We start from the raw sequence: 24134 nt of genomic DNA on the forward strand, positions 1-24134 counted from the left end.
CCCTGGGATCATGACCTGAGCTGAAGGCAGACTGAGCCACCCAGGTGCCCCTTATTTTTGCCTTTTGGAACAAGGCCATTTTCCCTCTACATGCCACCCTTCAAATATTGGAAGACCATTGTATTTCTACTCCCCCTGAAGCCCCACCCCCCACTCCTGTCATCAAATCCTTTCTTCTTTAGGATGAACATCTTTATTTTTTTAAAGATTTTATTTATTTATTTGAGAGAGAGACAGCATAGGAGAGAGGGGGGAGAGAGAGAGAGAGCGCATGAGCAGGGGGGAGGGGCAGAGGAAGAGGGAGAAGCAGATTCCCCACTGAGTAGGGAGCCCCATTCAGGGTTCAATCCTAGGACCCTGAGATCATGACCTGAGCTGAAGGCAGACGTTTAACTGACTGAGCCACTCAGGCACCCCATAGGATGAACATCTTTAGTTCTATCAATTGTTTCGTGTATGACGTGGTTTTAAGTCATCCTACACATGGGTCAATACACCCTGAACAAGCACCAGTTATATTTATGAATGTAGATGGGGGTCTGTCTGTCTATGTGATGCCTAAACAGAGAAAAAAACACAGGTATCATTCTCCACATTCTATATCCTGTCTCTGCAGGCCAAGATTACATTTACATTTGGTTCATTTTTATAAAGGTAGTCAGGTCCTAGTTAAACATACAAATTAAATAGCCATTTTTGTGAACATAAGTGTGTAACCTAGGCTCCTGTGTGAGTTGCTAAGAGAAATTTGACATTTTTCTTAGAGATAACTACCGGGTTGGAAGTCTAGACAAGTAAGTATGTTTTTAATTAAGCTTGGGTTGGCTTATATTGAAATTGAAAATGGTACCTGGCAAGAAGCTGCTGGTATATCTTCTCAAAAAAAAAAAAGGCAATACATTTCCAAAAACTAGAACAAACTCTCAAGGTATTGGCAGAATCTGGGAGAACTTCCACTTACTGAACAGCTAATGGGGATGGGTTGAAAAATACAATGTGGCCTGAATTAGAGCAAGTATTTTTACTTAAAAGTAATTCTCAAAACACTTTTTTTTTTAAAAAAGATCTTATTTATTTATTTGACAGAGAGAGAGATGGTGAGAGAGGGAACACAAGAAGGTGGAGTGGGAGAGGGAGAAGCAGACTCCCCGTGGAGCAGGGAGCCAGATACAGGGCTAAATCCCAGGACCCTGGGATCTTGACCCCTAGCCGAAGGCAGACGCTTAACGAATGAGCGACCCAGGTGCGCCTCAAAACACTTTCTATCAGTCTTCAACTGTCTATACCCTGGTTCAAGATGCAGGGTATGTTTTGACCTTACCTGGACTGTGTGGGTATTGCTGGAGGGCATTATTACAATACTATTGTCTATTTTCCCTATTGCCCTTACTTATTTTCGGTCACATTTCTTTTTTAATTTTTTTATTGTTATGTTAATCCCCATACATTATATCATTAGTTTTAGATGTAGTGTTCCATGATTCATTGTTTGTGCATAACACCCAGTGCTCCATGCAGAACGTGCCCTCTTTAATACCCATCACCAGGCTAACCCATCCTCCCACCCCTCCCCTCTAGAACCCTCAGTTTGTTTTTCAGAGTCCATCGTCTCTCATGGTTCGTCTACCCCTCCGATACCCCCCCTTCATTCTTCCCCTCCTGCTATCTTCTTCTTCTTTTTTTTTCCTTAACATATATTGCATTATTTGTTTCAGAGGTACAGATCTGAGATTCAACAGTCTTGCATAATTCACAGCACTTACCAGAGCACATACCCTCCCCAGTGTCTATCACCCAGTCACCCCATCCCTCCCACCCCACCCCCCACTCCAGCAACCCTCAGTTTGTTTCCTGAGATTAAGAATTCCTCATATCAGTGAGGTCATATGATACATGTCTTTCTCTGTTTGACTTATTTCACTCAGCATAATACCCTCCAGTTCCATCCACGTCGTTGCAAATGGCAAGATCTCATTCCTTTTGATGGCTGCATAATATTCCATTGTATATATATATACCACATCTTCTTTATCCATTCATCTGTCGATGGACATCTTGGCTCTTTCCACAGTTTGGCTATTGTGGACATTGCTGCTATAAACATCGGGGTGCACGTACCCTTTCGGATCCCTACTTTTGTATCTTGGGGGTAAATACCCAGTAGTGCAATTGCTGGATCGTACGGTAGCTCTATTTTCAACTTTTTGAGGAACCTCCATACTGTTTTCCAGAGTGGCTGCACCAGCTTGCATTCCCACCAACAGTGGAGGAGGGTTCCCCTTTCTCCGCATCCCCGCCAACATCTGTCATTTCCTGACGTGTTAATTTTAGCCATTCTGACTGGTGTGAGGTGGTATCTCATTGAGGTTTTGATTTGGATTTCCCTGATGCCATGCGATGTTGAGCACTTTTTCATGTGTCTGTTGGCCATTTGTATGTCTTCTTTGGAAAAACGTCTGTTCATGTCTTCTGCCCATTTCTTGATTGGATTCTTTGTTCTTTGGGTGTTGAGTTTGATAAGTTCTTTATAGATTTTGGATACTAGCCCTTTATCTGATATGTCATTTGCAAATATCTTCTCCCATTCTGTCGGTTGTCTTTTGGTTTTGTTGACTGTTTCCTTTGCTGTGCAAAAGCTTTTTATCTTGATGAAGTCCCAAGAGTTCATTTTTGCCCTTGCTTCCCTTGCCTTTGGCGATGTTTCTAGGAAGAAGTTGCTGTGGCTGAGGTCGAAGAGGTTGCTGCCTGTGTTCTCCTTTAGGATTTTGATGGACTCCTGTCTCACATTTAGGTCTTTCAACCATTTGGAGTCTATTTTTATGTGTGGTGTAAGGAAATGGTCCAGTTTCATTCTTCTGCACGTGGCTGTCCAATTTTCCCAACACCATTTGTTGAAGAGACTGTCTTTTTTCCATTGGACATTCTTTCCTGCTTTGTCAAAGATGAGTTGACCATAGAGTTGAGGGTCCATTTCTGGGCTCTCTATTCTGTTCCACTGATCTGTGTGTCTGTTTTTGTGCCAGTACCATACTGTCTTGATGATGACAGCTTTGTAATAGAGCTGGAAGTCCGGAATTGTGATGCTGCCAGCTTTGCTTTTCTTTTTCAACATTCCACTTTTTCAACATTTGGGGTCTTTTCTGGTTCCATACAAATTTTAGGATTATTTGTTCCATTTCTTTGAAAAAAGTGGGTGGTATTTTGATGCGGATTGCATTGAATGTGTAGATTGCTCTAGGTAGCATTAACATCTTCACAATATTTGTTCTTCTAGTCCATGAGCATGGAATGTTTTTCCATTTCTTTGTGTCTTCCTCAATTTCTTTCATGAGTATTTTATAGTTTACTGAGTACAGATCCTTTGCCTCTTTGGTTAGATTTATTCCTAAGTATCTTATGGTTTTGGGTGCAATTGTAAATGGGATCAACTCCTTAATTTCTCTTTCTTCTGTCTTGTTGTTGGTGTATAGGAATGCCACTGACTTCTGTGCATTGATTTTATATCCTGCCACTTTACTGAATTCCTGTATGAGTTCTAGCAGTTTTGGGGTGGAGTCTTTTGGGTTTTCCACATAAAGTATCATATCATCTGCAAAGAGTGAGAGTTTGACTTCTTCTTTGCTGATTTGGATGCCTTTTATTTCTTTTTGTTTTCTGATTGCTGTGGCTAGGACTTCTAGTACTATGTTGAATAGCAGTGGTGATAGTGGACATCACTGCCACGTTCCTGACCTTAGGGGGAAAGCGCTCAGTTTTTCCCCATTGAGAATGATATTCGCTGTAGGTTTTTCATAGATGGTTTTTATGATATTGAGGTATGTACCCTCTATGCCTATACTCTGAAGAGTTTTGATCAAGAAAGGATGCTGTACTTTGTCAAATGCTTTTTCTGCATCTATTGAGAGGATCATATGATTCTTGTTCTTTCTTTTGTTAATGTATTGTATCACGTTGATTGATTTGCGGATGTTGAACCAACTTGCAGCCCAGGGATAAATCCCACTTGGTCGTGGTAAATAATCCTTTTATTGTACTGTTGGATCCTATTGGCTAGTATTTTGGTGAGAATTTTTGCATCCATGTTCATCAGGGATATTGGTCTATAATTCTCCTTTTTGATGGGGTCTTTGTCTGGTTTTGGGATCAAGGTAATGGTGGCCTCATAAAAGGAGTTTGGAAGTTTTCCTTCCATTTCTATTTTTTGGAACAGTTTCAGAAGAATAGGTATTAATTCTTCTTGAAATGTTTGGTAGAATTCCCCTGGGAAGCCATCTGGCCCTGGGCTTTTGTTTTTTGGGAGATTTTTGATGACTGCTTCAATTTCCTTAGCGGTTATAGGTCTGTTCAGGTTTTCTATTTCTTCCTGGTTCAGTTTTGGTAGTTGATACATCTCTAGGAATGCATCCATCTCTTCCAGGTTATCTAATTTGCTGGCATAGAGTTGCTCATAATATGTTCTTATAATTGTTTGTATTTCTTTGGTGTTGGTTGTGAGCTCTCCTCTTTCATTCATGATTTTGTTGATTTGGGTCATTTCTCTTTTCTTTTTGATAAGTCTGGCCAGGGGTTTATCAATCTTGTTAATTCTTTCAAAGAACCAGCTCCTAGTTTCGTTGGTCTGTTCTACTGTTCTTTTGGTTTCTATTTCATTCATTTCTGCTCTGATCTTTATTATTTCTCTTCTCCGGCTGGGTTTCAGCTTTATTTGGTGTTCTTTCTCCAGCTCCTTTAGGTGTAGGCTTAGATTGTGTATTTGAGACCTCTCTTGTTTCTTGAGAAAGGCTTGTATTGCTGTATACTTTCCTCTTAGGACTGCCTTTGCTGCATCCCAAAGATTTTGAATAGTTGTGTTTTCATTTTCATTGGTTTCCATGAATTTTTTAAATTCTTCTTTAATTTCCTGGTTGACCCATTCATTCTTCAGTAGGATGCTCTTTAGCCTCTATGTATTTGAGTTCTTTCCGACTTTCCTCTTGTGATTGAGTTCTAGTTTCAAAGCACTGTGATCTGAAAATAGGCAGGGAATGATCCCAATCTTTTGGTACCGGTTGAGACCTGATTTATGACCTAGGATGTGATCGATTCTGGAGAATGTTCCATGGGCACTAGAGAAGAATGTGTATTCCGTTGCGTTGGGATGGAATGTTCTGAATATGTCTGTGAAGTCCATTTGGTCCAGTGTATCATTTAAAGTCTTTATTTCTTTGTTGATCTTTTGCTTAGATGATCTGTCCATTTCAGTGAGGGGGGTGTTAAAGTCCCCTACTATTACTGTATTGTTGTCAATGTGTTTCTTTGCTTTTGTTATTAATTGTCTTATATAATTGGCTGCTCCCATGTTAGGGGCATAGATATTTACAATTGTTATATCTTCTTGTTGGATAGACCCTTTATTTATTTTTAAAATTTTATTTATTTTTTGACAGAGAGAGAGACAGCGAGAGAGGGAACACAAGCAGGGGGAGTGGGAGAGGGAGAAGCAGGCATTCCGCTGAGCAGGGAGCCCAATGCGGGGCTTGATCCCAGGACCCCGGGATCATGACCTGAGCTGAAGGCAGATGCATAACGACTGAACCACCCAGGCGCCCCTGGATAGACCCTTTAAGTAGGATATAGTGTCCTTCCTCATCTCTTATTACAGTCTTTGGTTTAAAATCTAATTTGTCTGATATAAGGATTGCCACCCCAGCTTTCTTTTGGTGTCCATTAGCAAGGTAAATGGTTTTCCACCCCCTCATATTCAATCTGGGGGTGTCTTTGGGTCTAAAATGAGTCTCTTGCAGACAGCATATCGATGGGTCTTGTTTTTTAATCCAATCTGATAGCCTGTGTCTTTTGATTGGGGCATTTAGCCCATTTACATTCAGGGTAACTATTGAAAGATATGCATTTAGTGCCATTGTATTGCCTGTAAGGTGACTGTTACTTTATATTGTCTGTGTTTCTTTCTGGTCTATGTTGCTTTTAGACTCTCTCTTTGCTTAGAGGACCCCTTTCAAGATTTCTTGTAGGGCTGGTTTTGTGTTTGCAAATTCCTTTAGTTTTTGTTTGTCCTGGAAGCTTTTTATCTTTCCTTCTATTTTCAATGACAGCCTAGCTGGATATAGCATTCTTCACTGCATATTTTTCTCATTTAGTGCTCTGAATATATCCTGCCAGTCTTTTCTGGCCTGCCAGGTCTCTGTGGATAGGTCTGTTGCCAATCTAATGTTTCTACCATTGTAGGTTACATATCTCTTGTCCTGAGCTGCTTTCAGGATTTTCTCTTTGTCTCTGAGACTCGTAAGTTTTACTATTAGATGTTGGGGTGTTGACCTATTTTTATTGACTTTGAGAGGGGTTCTCTGTGCTTCCTGGATTTTGATGCCTGTTTCCTTCCCCAAATTAGGGAAGTTCTCTGCTATAATTTGCTCCATTATACCTTCTGCCCCGCTCTCTCTTTCTTCTTCTGGGATCCCAATTATTCTAATGTTGTTTCGTTTTATGGTATCGCTTATCTCTCGAATTCTGCCCTCATGATCCAGTAGTTGTTTATCTCTCTTTTTCTCAGCTTCTTTACTTTTCCATCATTTAGTCTTCTATATCACTGATTCTCCCTTCTGCCTCATTTATCCTAGCAGTTAGCACCCCCATATTTGATTGCACCTCATTAATAGCCTTTTTCATTTCGACTTGGTTAGATTTTAGTTCTTTTACTTCTCCAGAAAGGGTTTCTTTAATATGCTTTTTTCAAGCCCAGCTAGTATCTTTAAGGTGATGATTCTGAACTCTAGATCCGACATCGTACTAATGTCCGTATTGAGTAGGTCCCTGGCAGTTCGTACTCCCTCTTGTTCTTTTTGTTGAGGTGATTTTTTCCATCTTGTCATTTTGTCCAGAGGAGAATAGATGAATGAGAGAACAAAATGCTAACAGTGTAACAACATCCCCAGAAAATATACTCTAAACAAATCAGAAAGGACCTGAAGCAGTGCGAAAAGAAAGGGAAAGAGAGAAAAAAGAAAAAGATAAAGATAAAAACAAACAAAAACAGAACAAAACAACAAAAAAACAGAATATGATCAAATATGATCAGGCTGGTATATAGATCAGTGCCACACACTAGATTTTGTGTGTATTTTGGTCTATTAGAAGAAAGTACCTCCCAAAATTTTAAAGAAAGAAAAACTTATATATGTACAAAAATAAGGGTTGATATGATCAAGGGATGGAATATGACTGTAAAGATGGAAATTATAAAAAATTTTATAAAAGGAATTGATAAGAAGTTGTTTGAAAAAAGAAAGAAGAGGATTTAAAAAAAAAAGAAAAAAAGGGAGAGAATGTGATCAGGCAGGGGAGTAGAAAAAAACCATACACTAGAGATTTAGGGTATATTTTGACCTGTTAGAAGAAACTATTTCAAAATTTTAAAGAGAGAACAACTTATATATATGCCAAATATACGGGTAACTACTATGAAGGGATAGAATATGACTGTAAAAATGAAAAATAAAAATCTTTTTTAAAAAAGGGATTGATAAGATGTTGGTTGAAAAAGGGAAAAAGAAAAATTAAAAAAAAAAAAGACAGTTAAAAAAAATTAACTTTGAAAGACTACAGAATCATGGTAAAAAAGCCATGGATTCTATGTGCTGTATTCCCCTAGTGCTGGAGTTCTGCCGTTCTCATTGATCGGTAAACTTGGTCTTGGCTGGCTGTTCTTGCTGATCTTCTGGGGGAGGGGCCTGTTCCCAAATGTCTTTGCCGGAGGCAGAATTGCCCCGCCCTTGCCCCATCCTGGCTAAGTAATCTGCTCGGGTTTGCTCTCCGGAACTTTTGTTCTCTGCAAGCTTTCCGTACAGCTCTGGAGGCGGAGAGTGAAAATGGCGGCCTCCCAATCTCTGCCCCGGAGGAGCCGAGAACTCGGGGTCCCGCTCCTCAGTGAGCCCCCAGAGAAAAGCCGTCAGTCACTCCCATCTCCCCGGTCTCCGGCCGCACTCCGTGCTCACCCGGCCTGTGACCGCGCGTTTCTATCTCTGGCACCCGACCCCAGGTGGAGTCTCCAAACCCAGCAGATCCCTGCGGTGCACTCCCGCGCGGCTCCTCCCGGGGGAGGAAGGTGAGTCTCCCCGGATCTGCTGCTTGTTGGGTCCCTGCTGGAGGAGCAGTGGCCCGACTATGCTGCGGATCCTGGTTTATGGCAACCCTGAGCTGAGTGCCCGCGCCTGGGCTCTGTCTCTGCAGCTGGCTTCCCTGCTCCGGTACCTGGGAGCTCTGCCACATTCAGGCACCCCTAGTCTTTCTGTGACCCCGAGGGTCCTCAGACCACACTGTCCCGTGAGGCTTCCACCCCCCACTTAGCCACCAGAGTGACCTCCCTCAGCGGAGCCGACTTCTAAAAGTTCCGATTTTGTGCTCCGCGGCTTTATCACTTGCCAGAAGAGGCCAACGGAGGCCCCTCCCCCGCCGTCAATCCTCCCGAATATCGCCTCGGATTCACTTCTCCGCACGTCCTACCTTCCAGAAAGTGGTCGCTTTTCTGTTCAGAGAGTTGTTGCTCTTCTTTTCTTTGATCTCCTGTTGAGTTTGTAGATGTTCAGAATGGTTTGATCCCTATCCAGCTGAATTCCTGAGACCAGACCTCGGTCACATTTCTTAACATTAGTTTTCTTCTTGTGTTCTGTCTGGATCTTAGTATGCAGGCCCTTTTTGAATGGAAGATTTTGTTTCTTTTTCTTTCTGTTTTCTTTCACTGATTCCCCACCATTCTTGAAGTTTTGAGGTTTGTTTCCACCTGGTCCGTGGAGTCCCCAGGTCTTCAATTGCCTCTTTGGGGCCCCTGACCCACAGTGATGTTGGGGATATCACAGATACAGTCACTGAGCCCATTGATGACTTGTCTGGAAGCCAAGTGGAGAGGCTGAGGCTCCCCTGCTTTCCTAAGCTTGCAGCATTCACGGACACTGCTGTGGATCATAGTCAAGTCCTTTCTTGAGCTCGGGTGCCTGACCTTGGCCCTGGTCTCAAGCCACAAGCACTGGGCCTCCTGGTCTTCTTATTCCTGTCTGTAGGGCGGTCAGCAGTAAGCTCTGATGTGGCCCTATTGTTTGTTTACAGCCACAGTTTGTTCTAATTGGTTGCCACGTCCATTCTCTTGGGTTGTTGCCTGTGCTGTGCTAGTTATTAATATTATCAATATCAACCAGCCTGCTACCCCACAGAAGCTGCATTCCTGGCCACCTCTGATTGCTTCCGACCTGAGGCCCATTTAATGCTTTGAATTTCTGTTCCAGTTCTAGCCATATGTTCATTTGTTTTTGAACATGGCTGTGACTTTTTTTAATGAAAAAAGTTTTCTTATGGAGATGTAACTGAAATACAACATGATGTTAGCTTCAGGTGTATAACATGATTTGATATTTGTATGTATTGTGAAATGTTCACTGCAGTAAGTCTAGTTCACATGGCTATGGCTTTTATTTTCTTCTGTATTTTATCTATCATGCAAAAGAGCAGAGGAGAGGACCTCAAAATATATACTTACTATGGCATTTTGACAAGAAGTTTCTTAAAGATGTAGTCCAGATAACCAGGACGTGTATCAAGATGAAAGTCATTACAGAGTTGGTGGAGAGTGCCAAAATTTATTGAAGTCTAATTTACTAATTGTAGACACTTAACAAAACTGAATGTGTTAAAATTCTTTAAAGTGAATATATATATATAATTTAAAAATAAGAAATTTTCCAATAATGTAGTGTTATTATAATAAGTGCTATAATAATAAACTCTAAACATGGAGGTAGGTAAGAGGAAACAAATGCTACAAAATTAATGTATGCATTTTAAATAAAAACTCACAGATTCTCTGAAATGGGAAAGAAAAGAACAAACAAGTTATTTATAACTCATGATTTAAGGTGGACATTAAAAACCACAATTACAGACTATTTAGAAAGTGTGAAAAATGAGAACACCATAAGGGATGAGGCCAAAGTTGTGTTCAGAAGCAAATGGATATTCTCAAGGGACCTCATTATTCGACAAAGCAAGCGTTCAATCTAAGAAAAACACACTGAACCAATGTAAGGAAAGAAGTAGGAAGAATGAAGTATTAAATAAACTACTAATAGAAATCTTTGAATTAGAAAACAGAAACACTGTCAAATCGATACATTAATCTAAGAACCGATTGACCGAAAAACCATTGTCTTTAAGAAAACCTTGGGAGAATAAAGAAGAGAAGAGAAAAAAAAATAAAAATGAGAAATGACATAAAATGGTAAACCTAGAAGAGGTTAAACTTTTACATAAAAACGTGCTCCACTTAAAAATGGTGGTGGGGGCATAGGTGAAAGAACATTAGCAAAAATGTTCATTACTGTCAAAGCTGGGTAATGGGTATGTGGGGGTTCATTACACTCATTTTTCTACTTTTACATATGTTTAAAATTTTCCATAATTAAAAGTTAAAGGGAGAATGTTATGCCTGATTATTCTAATGTGTTTGGAAATCTCCCTAATGAAGTAGATGGTTTTCTGAGAAAACACATTACTAGAATTCACTCAAGAAGTGGAAAATCTGATTAGAACAACAACCCTGGAAAAAATTATAAGAGAATTACCTCCAAAAGATATTCTAAGATCTGACAATTTTATTCATGAATTTTTTCAAGAAACACATAATTCTTATGCTCTATAAATTATATAGAAATAAATGATACCATCAAATTCATTCTATAAAGTTAGCACATTACCACTAGGACCTGGTATGTAAACAACAAAAATATCAAACCACAGAGCAGTTTTATATGCAAATATGTGGAAAATTTTGAAGAGAAATAGTAAGGAAATTGAACTCAGTTGCATCCAGTTGGTCTATTCCACTTAATCAATTCATCAGATTAAGAAAAATTCATCATTTCCTCTGTAAAACGTCCTGACTCATGTCCACGGAGAATAAATGCTTATGACCAACTTGCTCTGCTGTGTTCTTGCCATTTTGCTCTGATAATAATAGGCTTCCAATCCAGCTTATGTCAACTGTGTTTATGTAATCTAATTAAATATTTACGTACACTGATGAGATAGGAGTATGGAAAAAGAATTGTTCCTGTGAGAGCAAAATGGAATGTATTGGAAGAACTCAGTGTAGGTGAGTCACTAAAAAATTAAGTGAGGATGAGATAATTATAAAATTTGGGCAAAAGACATAAAAGTCTAGAAGAAATCTTCACACATATTGCTTTACGAACAACTATGAACAACAATTCTCTTTTTATAAAGATTTATTTATTTGAGAGAGAGTGAGAGAGCGAGAGCGCATGTGCAGGGGGAGGGACAGAGGGAGAGGGAGAAGGAAAGAAGCAGACTCCCTGCCCTATGGCAGGGCTCAACCGGGGTTCGATCTCACATGATCCTGAGGTCATGACCTGAGCCGAAATCAAGAGTTGGATGCTTAACCAACTGAGCCACCCAGGCACCCCACCATTCTCTTCTTTAAAGAAACTGAATGGAAAAATAGCAATGCATTAGGGATTCGATTTATGTAAAAAAGACGGTACAGAATTCTAATTAGCAAACTGATATTCGAGGAAAAGACCTTTCCCTTTATGTTAGTTAAGGCAAAACTAGCTGCCATACTAGACAAACCCCCAAACCTCAACAGCTAATACATTAAGCAAAAATCAAATCTTAGGGCGCCTGGGTGGCTCAGTCGGTTGAGCGACTGCCTTCGGCTCAGGTCATGATCCCGGGGTCCTGGGATTGAATCCCACATCGGGCTCCCTGCTCTGCGGGGAGTCTGCTTCTCCCTCTCCCCTCCCCCTGCTGGTGTTCCCTCTCTCACTGTGTCTCTCTCTGTCAAATAAATAAATAAAATCTTAAAAAAAAAAAATCAAATCTTAAACCAGTTTAATAATAAAGGACAGTTATTGGCACATATAGGGATGATATTAAAAATATTTAACAACGAGTGCAGCGTGGGTATTGACCCACCATAAAGTATACCTGACTAAGAGGAATGGCCATGTACAACGCGAATGGCTATTCCAGTGTGTACAAGTGAATATATATATGTCTGTGCTCATGTAACTGAAAGATCCTGAAGCAGTCTCCCTTTAGGTGAGGCTTGATGTGGAGGCTTGATGTGGTGGTCAATAGATTAAGCAAAATGTGGTAAGTCAAAATAGTTTTAATTTTCATTTCTTTGATTACTAATGAAATTACATGCCTTTTCACATACTTGTTGGCCAGTTATATTCCTTTGATAACCTATTTCTGCACTTTGCCCATTTTTCTTTGGGGATATTAGTATTTACTCTGTAATTTGTCAAATATTTTTATATAGAATATCTTTTTTGCATTAATATGAAGGATACTTGGAGGCACCTGGGTGGCACAGTCAGTTGGGCCTCTGATTCTTGGTTTCAGCTCAGGTCGTGATCTCAGGGTGTGAGATTGAGCCTTGTGTGGGGCTCTGTGCTCAACACAGAGTCTACTTGGGATTCTCTCTCCCTCTCTCTCTGCCCCTCCCACTTGTGTTCTCTAAAATAAATAAATAAATCTTTTAAAAGCATATATATATATAAAGGATACTTGTTGATTATCTCTCCAGTATCTACACTCATCCCTTCTCTGTGGCCTTCTAATACTTGTGAGAGAATCCAAGTTGGTATACCAAATATACTCAGTTGATCTTTTTTCTGGTCTGCTTTCTTTGGCTGTGAGCTTCATCCTAAACTGATTCCACAAGATGGTTGACAGCCGCTCCCGAGTTTGTATGTTTCAATGTTCTTGTTTAGCAAGAAATAGGGGATATATTTGTAGGAGCCTTTAGACAAGACCTCTGAGATTCATCTTGATTAGACCGACTTGGGTCACATCCCTGCCCTGTACCAGTCATGGGTCAGGGCTTGTGCTGATTGGCTTGGTCACGGTCTGTACCTGACCTGGAGTTGGGGGTAGAGTCAGCTTTTCTGGAACCCCTTGGGCAGCTCTGGCAGATTGATATACCTGGGCTTCCTGGGCCAGAAGCTACCTAGGCCTCAGAGCCTTGCTCTTCTCCCAGTCAGAGGGGCAGCGCCCAAGCTCAGCTTCTCATGGAACTTGAGCTTCCTCACCCTGCCCTGGGAGAGACTGAATAGAGCTATCCTTGAGGCACCAGAGCCTACAGGGGCTGGGCAGCTGACATTCTCAGATAGCACCTGTAGATAGCTGGCACCCCCAAACCAGATTTCTCGGCATGCTGATAGGGCTGCTCTTTCATGCTTGTTATAGAAGAATGAATAGGGCCTGGGTCCAGCAGACCCTGGCATGCCTCTCATGGGCTGAGGGAGCAACTATGGGCCCTCGTCATGCTTCGTTTGGCCTTGAAATTTTTTCTTTATCCAATTAGGCCTCTGCCCATGCCATGTGATGTGAAATTTCACCCAAACCCTGGTGCATTACATGGGGGAGACCTAGAAGGGAACATCTTTCACAAAAGAAATATTAAAAAATTGATATGCTCGATGATGACGTGTAGGTGATGGACATTCTCATCTTTGTCTGTTAGCCTCAAGGTAGTTATGACCTTTTGCAGAAGCAATTTATGATATGTTTAGTCTTCAGTATATAAATTTTTTAAAAATATGGGAATATATTAAGTGGTGGATTCATCACTATGCATCAAGATACCAGGGAAATTCAACAGAAGTATATAATACTGAACAGAAAACATTTTGGCTGTAACGTCAGATTTAAAAAATGCATAATATTCTATTTTCTTCCACTGGAGACTCTACACCTTCGTTGTTCTTGGTAAGCTAGATGAGGAATCCAGACAACAGACAAAGCTGTCCCTTCTCCATAAACTATTTTGGTGGCAATCTTATTTTTTTTTTTAAATTTTATTTATTTATTTGCGAGAGAGAATGAGATAGAGAGAGCATGAGAGGGGGGAGGGTCAGAGGGAGAAGCAGACTCCCTGCTGAGCAGGGAGCCCGATGTGGGACTCGATCCCAGGACTCTAGGATCATGACCTGAGCCGAAGGCAGTCGTTTAACTAACTGAGCCACCCAGGCGCCCTTGGTGGCAATCTTTAAAATACACCTCTGTGCCTGCCATCTGCTTCAAGGACTAAAACTGCAACCTCAACCTATCAATGGGGGTCTGAACAGTGAGGCCATCTTGTGGCCAATTTAAAAAGTTTCCAATCTCTGACACCCAGCATTGTAAGCAGGCCCACACCGCATCCCCTCCCGCTGAGGCACAGCCTTGAAAGCAAAGCTGCTGCACATTGGTGAGGACCTTTGGTATTTCCCGAACTAAATCTTCTGGAACGAGTCCAAGATTCAACTGCCAAATCCAAATTCCATTGTCTGTGGCTGGTTAGTGTTGTAGAAGGATTTCGTGCTATGTGGTCAGTGTGTATGCCCATGTCCTTCCTGCCTGTCACCTGTCCGCAAACAGGCTCATCTATCAATCATCTTGTTGAAATGGGAAGACTTGAAAACAGAAGGATTCCGCTGGAAACATACAATGGGGGGGAGGGGGGCGGTTGACTGTGAACAGAAGCAGGGCCTGATTGGAAGGGTAGCACACAGAGAGAAACATATTTCTGGACTTTCCTCATCTCAGTCTTTGTGGATTATTTATAAACAATATAGTCAGTTCTTAGAAAACATATTAACCCCTGTGTGGGTGAAAGAGAAATATTATTAAGATGTAAAGAACATGTGAGTCGTATTTTCTAAGAATCTTTCCCTAGAGAAAGATAAGAATCTACTAGAATTCTGACTTGAGTTGCAATAAACAAATTTAGCTTTGCTTAGCAAAGCTTTGCAAATACTTGGAACTCCACTTTGATGATTTCATTTCTCGACGGCTGTGTGGTCACAACTCCTGCTTTACAGTACCAATTAGCTTTATAAATGTGGTCTCTTCTCAAGCATCCTTAAGTGTGTGAGATGTAACTTCTCTTTCCAGTTCTCAAGTTCTCTTATTTTCCTGTTTTTTTTTCCTCCTCTGGATCAAAACATAAATTTTCCTTATAGATTAGAGAAATAAAACCCACAAAGCATATTTTGAGTGAAAAGTGTTTTTCACTCCTCTCAGTCACTTAGGCTTTCTGGGACTATCTTTTTGGGTTGGAATACCACATGCTGGCTTGAATCACTGTGTGAATTTTGAAACAAACGCTGACCTGTTCTTTGGCTGCTCTGAGCTTGTGCAGGGAGATCAAAGGAACCGGAAGGAAAAACAAAGACAAAGAGAATTGGAATGCATCAGGAACCTCTGTCTGGAAAATACATGGCAAACTTTGGACAGCTGCACTGTAATATTAACAGCCTATGCTTGTCTATCAATTTCGTTTCTAAAGTGCTTTTATGTCCTTTAGCTCAGGACCACCCTAAAGAGAAGGGCTGGGCAGGCATTCTTGTTTTCTTGTTACAAAGAAGAGCGCAAGTTTGGAGACACTGAGTGGGGAGCATGGGAACTGGTCTTTGAACCTGGGTCAGCTGACCCCAAACCTCCACCTCTTTCTGCCTCTCCACAAATCCCACTGGCTTCAGTTACCCTGAAAAGGTATTGAGTGTTCACACACCTTTAGCTGGTAAGACTCAAGGCTCTTGATCTTGCATTTCTGGGTCTCCTCCAGCCCCACACCCTCCATCTGCATACTGCAAATGCTTTTTCCGTGGAAGAACTCCAGGCGAGGAAATATTTTAGAACGTGTCTAAGTTAAATACCAAACCCTATTTTGTAATTTCTGCTTAGGCTATGGCACTTAAAGGGTTCCAAAGTGCAACAATCGTGAGTCCATTTGGCATCCTTTCTTGGGGCAATAAGGAAGGGAATGGCAAGTCAAAGGAAGTTAGAATTATCCAGTCCCAGCCGAGCTCAGCTGCCAAGCCTGAGCCCAACTGATAGAGGAAGATTCAGCAGAGAGCTCTGAATCAGATTTCAGTGGTTCCACTTTGAATAGGATTTTCTCATGGGTCTGGCAGGAGCCATGCTGGATTTAAAGTGAAATGAAGCTGTAGACTCGGGGGGGAGAGCACAAGAAATTACAGATGACAGTTGCTCATCTCAATAGCCACATCTGGTCAAAAGGCCTGATCTAGGGTCTCTGTTAGGCGAGGGGGGATGCTTTGGTGTCTGGTTTTGAGCCTGGGGAAAGTTGTTTTAGGGCTGAGTGGAGACGCAGATGTTGGTTCTATTTCTTTACTACCCGTGTGATCCTGAATCAGGTATATGGCTTCTGAAAGCCTCAGTTTGCTAATCTGTAAGCAGGAAAGTAATAATACTTGCCTCTCAGGTTGTGTGTATGTGTGTGTGGTGTTTGTTTGTTTTCATGAAAAGCGTTTTGTAAACTATAAAGTGCTCCAGAAATGCAGTTTGTTATTACTTTCATTACTTACTGGTCTAAGTTTTGCAGGAAAAGGAAATCGAGAAGCGTAAGAAATTAAGTGGAGGTACGGAAGAGAAGAAAAAGGAACAGTGATAATACTATTTAAATGATTTTTAAGTTTTGATAACCACCTGGAACCATGCTAAGAGCTATACAAATAAGGTTACCAAGATATAATTGTTAATCCAGGGCCGTTGCACGAAATGGGACAACTCAGATTAGAATGGGGTAGGGGTGGGGGGAGGAAAGAGGAGTGCAAGGCATGGGTGAAGATATCATTAGCTCATTAAGCCTTTGCATGAAGTATGCACCAACCCCATTTTAGAGCAGACCAAACAGAGACTCAGAGACATTGAGTAATTTGTGCAAGGCCATGTGGCTCGTAAATGATAGGGCTGGGACTTTGCCTCCAAAGAACATCCTCATATGCAGACAAAGGAGTCAGTCAAGAAGTATCAATTTGGTAATTCACGGGACATGTTATCAAAAGGGCTGAGGGCTGAGAAAAAAAAAAGACAGCCCTGACAGCTGGGGTGCCCGATGTATCGCTGTTTGCCTGAGACTGTCTCCATTTTAGCCCTGAGAGTCCTGTGGCCCAGTCACTCAGTCTGGGGCCACCCTAGTCCCAGGCAAACTGGCACAGTTGGTCACCCCAGAGCCGATAGCTAGTAGCTGTGTCATATCGTTCCTTTGGTGAACGTAAGTATTTTCAGAGAATATCAACATCAGATGAGGACTTCCACGGATGTGATGGAATAAGACAAAAAGAAGACGTGTCCATAATTACGCCTGAATGAGAATAGAAACAGACACCGTGCAACCGCAAAAATGACCAAACAACCCCCTCTCCTGGCTAATAGGAGTGACTACTGTTTCTCCTTCAGTAACTCCTCTAGCCTTGCTTCTTTCTTCTTGTCCAATAGATAAAAATTAAGATAATCACTAAATCTCCCTACTCTCTGACAGCTCCTCAGGGAACAGGCCCAACTCCTAGAGCAAGCCTTTCCTGATACCCTATTTCTGAGACTTTTTTCATGGTTCTTCATGGTATGAGATGTCCCCATAGCAGGGAGCAATGCCTCAGGTATGTTCATGGGTGGTCTTGGACCAGAAGACATTGACAGGACTTACACAAGGATAGTGCATGAAGAGGGGCCATCCTTAACTTGTCGTATTGTAACTCTCTCTCTCTCTCAGGGCCATCTCTGTAGCTAGATCAGATGCTTCTTCAAAGCAGAATTACTTACTAAAGATGATAACTAGCATTTATTGAGGACTTGCACTTGCCAGGCACTGTGCTAGGCTCTCTTCATGGATCAACCTATTTAAGGCCCACCCATACTTTCTGAAGCAGGTTCTGTTATTCTTATTTCAGGGATACTAAAGAGGGGACTGAATGAAAATATGGAAATTTCCCAGAGTTAGTAAGTGGCAAAGTCAGGATTCAGAACCATGGAGTCTGATTTGAGAACCCTGTTGGCACCTGCAGAACATTCAATGTTTAGGGAATAAATCAATAACCATCTTGTCTTCAAATGAATCAGAGGTCTTGGAATTAGAATAATACTAAGATTCCTGCCCTGAGCCATACACAGTTTTGGACACTTTATGTGTATTAACGTACTTGACCCTTACAACAACTCCACATGGTTGGTACCATTATCTCCATTTTACAGATAAGAAAACTGAGGCTCAAAGAGGCATATAAAACACTTATATAGGGGCACCTGGGTGGCTCAGTCGGTTAAGCATCCACCTTCAGATCAGGTCATAATCCCAGGGTCCTGGGATTGAGGCCAACATCGGGCTCCCTGCTCAGTGGGAAGTCTGCTTCTCCTTCTCCCTCTCCACCTCTTCTTCTCCCATTCCCCCTGCTCATGCTCTCTCTCTCTCAAATAAATAAATACAATCTTAAAAAAAACCCACTTATATAGAGCTTATAATGAATAATGTGTTTTTACATTCATCTTTTCTAAGCCCTGTGAAGAACTGTGTTTTATTAATTTAAGATAATTGACCATAAGATGAACCATTATTTTATGTGCCATGAAGAAAAAAAGCTGCCAGTTAAAATTTGTAAGAGCCCCTGATTGTATCCAGTTTTCAGAGATGCTAAAATGCAAGGAAAAAGTACATTTTAGAATTGATGAAATGGAGTAGATATTATTATCCCCATTGTACAAAAGCAGAACCTGGGGCTCAGAAATGAGTTTATTTCTCAAGGTCACCAAAGTGGCAAAAGGGGGCCTTGAATCCAGGTCCATGAAAGATGCTCTTTTCTCTAGTGCTATTCTAAACGTTATGGGAATGTGACCCCTGAATTTAAAGGAGGGCTGATGTATGTCTGACTCTAGGGCATCCACGAGACAGATGTTTTGGACAAGGGAACACTTTTTGTGAAGTTCAAATCACTTCTGTGTGTGGCCAAGTACTTCATCTAAATAAGCTGAGCATTTCTTCTTGGATTTATAACTTGGATAAAACTTTAGGTTCCCGTGTGTCCTTTGCCCAAAGAGATGGCGTGAATGAGCTCACTGTGAGTGGCTGACACTTTTTTCCAAGCCCCAGAGATTCTCTGTAGATCTCAGTCTCTCTCTTTCCCTGGGTTTCTCCAGCTGTGGTTTAGTCTGGGACTGCCAGCTTGCTTTTAGTTGTCTTGGTCAAAGATCTTACAAAGAGTCCATGGAGCCCTGGAGATAAGGGAGGCCCCTCCCCTCTCCCAGAGGCCAGGACCCTGTGGGGTGGGGGAGAAGACGTCTCCGCAGGCCCCCCTCACCCTCCTCTGTCTGTACCCCTGTTCCTCGGAGCCCTGGAGGGGAGAGACCGGACTCCATTTTCCGATGTCAACTGTTGACAGCTTTTAAGCTTCATCTTTTCCTCTCCTTCTCTGCCCATTTGGGGGAAAGCCAGGATGCTCTCTCCCTTGGTGCTGGCGGGAGACTCTGGCCCTGTCCACAACACCTAACCCAACCAAGCCTCCTTTCCTTGTGTTCTCAAGCTGTTTTGGACCTGGTTGGGAGTCCTGCCCAACCCTCCCCAGAAAAGCCTCAATTATGTAAATAATAAACCTTTCCTTAGTCTTTTGGTATGTGTGGCATCTTCAGTCTTGACATCCAAATGAAATTTTGAGTGGGGTTCCTCTTGCTTCTGCAGAGTGACTACAACAGATCCCTCAGAGCATCTCAGCTGAGCCACATCAACTAAAAGTTATTAAAAAAATTTTTTTAACAGAAAAATGTTAATCATTTCTATTTAGCTACTTTAAAAATGAAGATAGGTCATGCTCACCAGCTTCCATGCTTAAATGAAAGTCTACAGACATCTCTTTATGGTGGTTTGCTGGGAGACCTGGCTGCAAGGAGCAGCTGTGAGCAGTTCAGCCATCCTGCATGGGCCAGGGCATATGAAAATTAAGGCAGGTGGGGGAAGACATTCCATACTCTGTGTCAAAATTGGCAAGGCTCAGAGAATCTAGATGGTTTTAAAAAGTCCTTCTAGAGTAAATGAGATTTAGAATGGATAAAGCAGCCAGAAAAAAAAAAAACAAAAAACAGGAGCAATGAAAAAGACCAGTAAACTAGAGAGATTATGAAATTGGAGGAAAAATAAAGAGGGAAATTAGAAATGCAAAGAATGAAGAATGAAAAACTAGACCTAACCAATTGCCAGAGAGGCCTGGTACATCAGGAAATGGGAGGAGAAATAAAAAAAGGAATAATCAGACAAGGGGAAGACAGTAAACAAGATAAACAATAACATGAGGAAATAATATCTCCATCTTGTATAATTTTGTAATCAAGAACCACGGAGTTTTACTGCACGCAAAAGGGTTAAAATGCACCCACTTCTTGGGGGTGGTACAGGCAGGGTACGCTAGTTGTGTTTGGACACAATTCACAAAGTAATTACAAGGTCTAACAATGCTGTTCCCAGGACTGAATCATTAATCACCATTTCCGATGATGTTGAAACCATAATGAGAAAACCCATACCTATGCTTTCCAGGTCAATTTCAAGCTCTGTTGTAAGAGGTATGGAGAGAAATCGATGGCATATTATTTTTCCTGATTCCAAGTCGACATTTCAAACAGCCCAGTGTGAAAATATAAAGACAGTGCCCTTTTAAAGGTCAATAGTGATTTCCATTACAATCCCTGATTTATCATTCAGCCCAGAAGATTTATTCCAGGCTGGGATGTAACATAAGAGTTTGCTCTACACAGGGGAAAAGCAAAGCAGAAAAAAGAAATTACTTAGTAGTTTTAAGGGCTTTCCCCCTGCTCCAACCCTTAGCTTTTCCCTCTTTGAGCTCAAAAGGCAGGCACCTGAAAAGACCAGATCTTCAAACATTTATATTTGGATTTTTCTCTCTTGTTTTGGCGAAATGATAAATTCTCCTTAACCCTTCCACAGAAGATCTGTTCTGAGAGGTCTGGGAAAATGCCTTTCAGAGTTTCTCCTTTTTGGCATCCTGAAGAAGTATTTTTGATGAAGTTAAGGGTCTCTTCCTTGTTCTTCACCTGCCTTACATTATCTGGCTTTGCCAGCCAGAGACCACTGCTTCCAGAGAATTCTTTAGGCCCGTTGACCATCTAGGAAAAGAATGATTTCAATAGAAAGGATTTTGAATATTCAAGAACATCCTATGTAGCTTCTACTGACAAAGGCAAGGTTCTAACCTTCATTGGCAACTCAGTGGCTGGGAGTGCTACCGGCCAAATCAGGGTGCAAACTGGCTGGGAGGTTGTAGGGTAAGTCATGTGATCAAAGCTGGACCCATTAATGGTGATAAAAAGTATTATTATTTCTAAAAAAGATGTATTTATTTGTTTGGGGGGTGGGGTAAGAGCAGAGGGAGAGGGAGAGAGAAACTCAAGCAGACTCTGCGCTGAGCATGGGGCCTGACGTGGGGCTTGGTCTCAGGACCCTGAGATCACGACCCGAGCCAAAACCAAGAGTCGGGCACTTAACCGACTGCACCACCCAGGCGCCCCTAGAAAGTATTATTATTACTATTTTTCCTAAGTTATGTTACCTGCCGGTACTATTGTGTGTCCCCAAACTGATGGAAAATGATGAAATTAACTAGGTTGCCTGGGCGGCTGGTTATTTCATTGACGGGAGTAATGTTATCTGCTATCTCTTCTAATCATTAACATAGACCTGGTGGACATTATTAATGCATGTGGCCATATTCAGAATTTTTATAGAGAGCATCTGACAATAGGTGTATTTGGAGTGTAGGCTAGTTGGGTATGGGAGAGGTTTTTCCGCCACAGGAGGGCCTGGGAACCACATTAGTTTACTGACCTCTCCATTTCCTCCTTCCTTCTGCCTGAGGGAGGTGGAGTGCTGTCTTTCATCAGTGAGTGTGGACAAAGAAGCTGTCATTTGGGACCCAAACCCTTCCAGACTTGCTCTTGGCGATGAGTAGTCCATTGGGAAACTGTGTCACTTTTTCCCCCATTTTAAAAATTGTGGTAAAATACATGCAACATAAGATTTACCATCTTAGTTGTTTTTAAGAGTACAGTTCAGGGATATTAAATACGTTCATGATGCTGTAACTATCATCACCATCCATTTCCAGAGTCTTTTCACCTTGTAAAACTTAAACTCCATCACTTTTATTTATTTTTTTAAGATTTTATTTATTTATTTGACAGAGAGAGAGAGAGAGGGACATCACGAGCAGAGAGGAGGAGCAGAGGGAGAGGAAGAAGCAGGCTTCCCACGGAGCAGGGAGCCCGATGTGGGACTCGATCTCAGGACCCCAGGATCATGACCTGAGCCGAAGGCAGATGCTTAACTGACTGAGCCACCCAGGTGCCCCTCCATCCCTTTTAATAATAACTCCCTATTCACTCTTCTCCCCAGCCTCTGGCAACCTTAATTCTACTTTCTGTCTCTACATTTTTGACGATTCTAGGTACCTAATATAAGTGGAATCATACAGTATTTGTCTTTCTGTAACTGGCTTGTTTCCTGAGCATAATGTCCTCAGGTTTCATCCATGTTACAGCATGTGCCTTTTTTTTTTTTTTTTTTTTTTAAGAGAAGCTGCTCCACCTCCAAGCAGAGACTGCCTAGGGATTAGGGGTTGACTTTATAGGATTCTGAGGTTTAGTACCATGGACCAACTCACTTGCCAAGTTCTTTGATTTTAGGTTGATTGTTAATGAAAGTAAAATTTTGATTCTCTACCAACTTTTTTGTTTCAATTCTCAACCTGTTCAGGAAGGGGAGAAGAGTGCTGTTTTTTTGGGTCCCCTTTAGACTCCAACAAAGCTGGAATGATGACTTGCCTTAATCATGTTGAAAATGTAATACAAGTAGCTGATGGAATGCAGAGATTCTATAAAACAGTTTGTTCTGTACTTGCTGGTTTCACTTCCTGAACAAATTTTTTTGAGTACCTACTGTGTGTTATGAGCTTTGCTTCTGCAATGAGCAAGACAGACAAAATCCCTGCCATTGAGAACTTGCAGTGGGGAAAGACCAGCAACAAGAGGAGATTGGTATAAATTGTGATTATTCTTGGGATGGAAATAAAGGGCAAGAAAGAATAAGAGGCAAATCTTTATCTCTATCTTTTTCTTTTTTTAAAAGATTTTATTTATTTTTTGACACAGAGAGAAGCAGCGATAGAGGGACCACAAGCAGGGGGAGTGGGAGAGGGAGAAGCAGGCTTCCTGCTGAACAGGGAGCCCGATGCGGGGCTCGATCCCAAGACTCTGGGATCATGACCTGAGCCAAAGGCAGACGCTTAACTGACTGAGCCACCCAGGTGCCCCTCTTTGTCTCTGTGTTTAGACAGAGTGGATTTGGTTAAAGGCAGATGTCACCCTTGCAGTTTCTACCATTAAGGAGAATTGCTTATGATGTCTGAATGGAGATAAACCAGTAGTTAGTAAACTTGATACATCATATTATAATTCTAGTCTCCCTGTAATTTACATGTTTCAACTAGACTTATTACATATAAATGTGCATTCATTTATTCAGTGAATGAATATTTTATGCCAGGAAATCTGATGGTGGCTAAGGATATAGAGATGAATAAGACATTCTTCTTGCCCTAAGGAGCAAACTGCTTAGCTGAGAGAGCCAGTGACATAAATAAATAATTATAATATGGTGAGATAAGCCATGGGAAGATCATGAAAACACAGAGTAGGGAGTGATCAACTTGAGATATGGAAGTTGGGGAATTTCAGGCAGAGGGGTATAAGCATGTGCAGAAGCACCAAAGCAATGAAAAGCATGGCTCCTTTTTCAGTGCAGTGGGAATCCAGTGTGCTAGAGAGTGAGTGTGGCTAATGTACCAAGGTTCTGGAAAAGTCAGAGCATTTTCAGCATTCCTCAGAAATACAGGTCTCATAGCCTCACTTTTTTGCTTTGAAACTGGACTCAAACCTTAGCTTATTATCCTATTTGAAAGGTAAGCAAACTAAACCTCAAATGGGTTTAGTGATTTGTCAAGGTCGTGTGGTTGGGAAGTTGCAGAGCCAGGTTAGAATGATCATGAACATGAAATGGATTTTATTGTTATTGATTTTGAGTTTATGTAAAGTCAAGGTTAAGATAATTAAGAAAAAAAACTATCCTACATTCTCCTGCTTTGTGTAAAATTTCTACTTCATCACCAGAAAAGTTAAAAAATCCCATAAGAATTTAATGGTGGTTGCGGATCTAATCCATGCCATCTAAAGAAATTATAATTTGGAGGGAAGGAATCCATTTAATTATCAGCTAAAAC

General features: G+C 41.4%; 1 long non-coding RNA gene across 2 annotated transcripts in view; it reads left to right on the plus strand.

The window, feature by feature from the left end:
* LOC129045772 (uncharacterized) overlaps positions 1–24134 on the plus strand; it is a 306077-nt gene that overhangs the window by 68074 nt on the left and 213869 nt on the right. Inside the window, exon 3 of one of the 2 annotated variants that reach the window (XR_010411381.1) lies at positions 22042–22201. The exons of the other annotated variant lie outside the window; for it this stretch is intronic. This is a non-coding gene — a long non-coding RNA (uncharacterized LOC129045772). The remainder of the gene's footprint in view (positions 1–22041; positions 22202–24134) is intronic. 2 annotated transcript variants of the gene reach the window in all.

The sequence above is a fragment of the Mirounga angustirostris genome, unplaced genomic scaffold (genome assembly GCF_029215605.1).
Source record: "Mirounga angustirostris isolate CCGP_5_RB_7025 unplaced genomic scaffold, mMirAng1.0.hap1 SCAF_5, whole genome shotgun sequence".
In the NCBI taxonomy this organism is placed as follows: Eukaryota; Metazoa; Chordata; class Mammalia; order Carnivora; family Phocidae; genus Mirounga; species Mirounga angustirostris.